Raw genomic sequence first — 3,748 nt, 5'->3', positions numbered from 1 at the left:
GTTCATATCTCACCTCTGCCAGTTACTGACCATAGAATTTTAAAATAGTATACATACTGTGTCCAATAAATGTTAATTAGAATCATAATCTACATATATAAAAACTTGAGCAACTCTCTGACTGTCCAACCGGTAGCTATGATGCGCACTGACCACCAGGGGGCAGACGCTCAGCACAGGAGCTACCAAGCTGCAGTGACTTGGCAGCTGGGGTTCTTGGGTGACACACCTGGAACCAGAGAGAAGGGAGCCTGATTCCGGGGTGCGTCACCTGAGAACCGCCCTCTTGCAATCCAGGACCCCTTGGGGGATGTTGGAGACTCGGTTCTGGCCTGATCCCCGCAGGCCAGGCCAAGGGACACCACCAGTGCATGAATTGTGCACCCAGCCTCTAGTCTTATATAATAAAAGGGTAATATGCAAATTGTCCCCTCTACCAGAGTTCAACCAGGGGGTGAAGCCAGCCAGCCAACCTCCAGTGCCCCCGACCCCCCTCTGGCTGGCTGGGCCCCATCCATGCATGAATTCGTGCACTAGGCCTCTAGTATAGATATAAGAAGTGATAAAAATGAAAAGTTACACACCAAAATGTTAGTAGATATTATCTCTGGGGTTTTGTTTTTAAAATCTGTATTAATTTGGATTTTTTTTTAACTTGGATTTTTTTAAATCTACATTTTCTATTTGGAAATGAGCATGGCACAGTCTAACACAGCAGTTAAGCTCATGGGTGCTGGTATCAGAAGTTTCTGGATTCAAATAATATTTCTACCAATTGTACTTGACATGGCTTTGAACAATTCCCCTTCTGTTATTTCATTTATTTAATGACAGTCACAGTAATTATACCCATCTCCTAGGGCCAACAGTAGGAATAGAAAAAAACAATACATGTAAAGTGTTTAAAAGTCTGGCACATAGTAAATGCTCAAAATTATAGCCAATTTTATGTAATAAAAAAAACGTTTTTAGAAAGATTATCCCTAATGGTTTGGCAGTTAGATTGCTCTGAAGTCTTTGATCTCTGATTTATATAAAGAGTGACTTTATTCTGTGAAGTTAGAAAAGAAAAAAAGCTGACCCCCTTTCAACTGAAGCCATTTGAAACCAACTCCAAACCTCTAAGATTTTATCTGCTTTGTCATTTCATTAACATGAATTGCAACAGCTTTTATGTAGGCTAATGTAAGTTATTTATTGGTATTTCAAGTTTGTATTTTTGGAAATAATAGTTTTTAAGTTGTTGGCACTGGATGCTAAAGTTAAGAAATACTTCATGACATGACATGCCTTTCTTAACTACTCTCACACCTTTTTCTTTCGTTCTACACTCTTTACCTCCATGCACTCAACATTCCCAATGGCTTTAAATCTATATCTAGCCTAATCTCTAATTCTCTAGACACATTTTTTCCCCATCAGCTACCTCACTTTATATCTTTAATCCCTACTTGGATATTTCAGAGGTATCTCAAACTCAACAACTTCCAAGTGGAGACATTAATTTCTATCTTCATCAGACCCCCAAATCTGCTCCCCTTTCACTCTTCCCTATCTCATGAACAATACCACCTTCAAGCTAGTCATCAAAGCATCACCTGAAGTGCCTTTCCTCTCTCTCAGCTTCCACATCCAATCAATCCACCAGCAAGTTTGGTTATCATTTCCATTTTCAAAATATATCTGGACTCTCTTCCTTTCTCTTCATCTCCACTGTTGCTACCCTACATCATGTTATCACCTTCATCTCTTAACTTGACTGCAGTATAGCAATAGTCTCATTAGACTTGCTTGCAGTATTGCCACTCCTTACAATGCAGCCAGAGTAATCTTTTCAAAACATAAATCATATGTCCCTTCTTTTGTGTTAAACCCATCCAGTGACTCCCTACTACATTTAGAATAATCTACACATATGGCCTATGTCCCAATTCCATGATGTCACCACCAAGGCCTACAAAGCCCAACATGACACGGTTCTTACTTCATCTCCTGCCACTCTCCTCCACACTGTCTTCCAGGAGATGGTAAGTTATTTTCACCCCCTTAAGACTTTTAAGTTGTTCCCTCAGCCTAAAGCTAGTTCTACTCTCTTTTCCATGCACGTGATTAGTTTCTTTTCTGGTCTCAGTTTCGTAAACCTTTCTGATGAGTCTCCCTGTTGGTCAGTGGTCCCTATTCTGTCACAGCCATCAAGACATGTCCTCTGAAGTCATCTTTAATGTATCTCCCTTCCACTTTGCACAATGAATGTTTGACAAATCCAGTTGGTTGTTCATTCAACTCTGTTTTTCCTCTCTATCTCTTCCTACAGCATAGTCCAGAAAGGCATTATGGAGTGATTTTGAAGGATGGACAGGATTAAAAAGACAGAAATGAGTCCTCATTGGGCTTCCACAGAAGCAATGATTAGCAGCAGAAGGAGCCTGTATTCTGTGGCAAATGAGAGAAACCACAGCAGCCCACATTTATTTTTTTTATTGTGAATTTACATCCACTTATTTTTAATATTAATCACTCAGGACAATGGTTGTTAATGTTTTGAGGGGTTTATTGACCCCCTTGAATACATCATAAAAGCTATGAATCCTTTTCAGAAAAATGTACATAAATACAAAATTTGCAAATCATGAGGGAAAGGAATGTCCAGGTTACACTGCTGCTGTAGCAGTCAATCATCTGCTATTTTCGATGCCTGCTGTGTTATTTGTTTCATTCACTCAACAAATACTGGAGGCCTTCAGTGAGACCAAGCACAGTTCTAGTTGTTGGGTTTGCATACAATATAGAACAAGATAGATACCTGACCCTACCTTTGTGGAGCTTTCATTCCAGCATGAAACAGACATTAAATGAGGAGACAAATAATATGATGTTATATAATGGTAAATGTTATGAAGAAAACTAAAGGAAGATAATAGTATATGGGTGAGTGAGGCTATTTTAATGGTGTGGTCTTCTCTGAGATGATATTTGAGCAATATGGATAAAGTAAGGCAGTGGTCATAAGAACTGAAAGAAGAGCACTGATGGCAATGAGAACAGAAAGTGTAAGACAAATGGCAAAATCCAGGATTCTGCACATTTTCTTCCTCCCATAATGAATAGCTAGCACAATTCTCAGAACACAGTGCTGGGTTCTCCGATTGGAGGCCCTCCTCACTTCCCTATTTTAAACCCTGAGAGGTGGGGTTGGGTGTGAAGTTAAAAGGGGGAAGTGAGAATCACCCATCAGCTCCCTCCTGCATTCTCCACACTGGGGATCAAGCCAGCAACCCCCCCAAACCTCACCCCGCCCCCTCTCCTCCGCAATGTGCCCTGACTGGGAATCGAACCATGACTCCTGATTCATAGGTCGATGCTCAACCTCTGAACACACCGGCGGGACTCTAATTATTATTATTATTATTTTAATTTCTTTATTGGTTAAGGTATTACAAATGTGTCCTCATCCCCCCATTAGGGACTCTAATTATTAATATAAACTTAAATAGAATACCGCTTGCTACTTTCTAAGGATGTGTGCGTGGGGCAGCGATCTTGTGTTTTTTGTTTGGTTTTTTGAGTGATGTGAGTCAAGTTGCTAGCAGCTGCCCCCGCCCCGCAGGGAGCTCTTTCCCGCGAGACTACATTTCCCAGAATGCCCGGCAGCCAGGAACGCACGTGGAGTGGTTGTCCTAGGACCCGGCTGGAGGAAGATGGCGGGCTCGCGGTGAGCAGACGTCAAGGTAACCGGTGCCTTTTCCTC

The 3,748-nt window shown here is 41.3% G+C and overlaps 1 protein-coding gene across 2 annotated transcripts in view; it reads left to right on the top strand.

The window, feature by feature from the left end:
- The first annotated feature begins 3,637 nt into the window (after positions 1-3,637).
- The window catches only part of MRPL42 (mitochondrial ribosomal protein L42), a 29,875-nt gene continuing 29,764 nt past the window's right edge, over positions 3,638-3,748 (top strand). The window contains exon 1 of one of the 2 annotated variants that reach the window (XM_006764641.2): positions 3,638-3,728. The gene's annotated coding sequence lies outside the window, so the exon portion shown is untranslated. Of the gene's footprint in view, positions 3,736-3,748 lie in introns of both variants that reach the window. The other variant, XM_015564523.1, reaches the window with a different exon arrangement.

Source organism: Myotis davidii, unplaced genomic scaffold (assembly GCF_000327345.1).
Source record: "Myotis davidii unplaced genomic scaffold, ASM32734v1 scaffold581, whole genome shotgun sequence".
Lineage (NCBI taxonomy): Eukaryota > Metazoa > Chordata > Mammalia > Chiroptera > Vespertilionidae > Myotis > Myotis davidii.
This window is presented reverse-complemented; position numbering and strand designations above follow the sequence as displayed.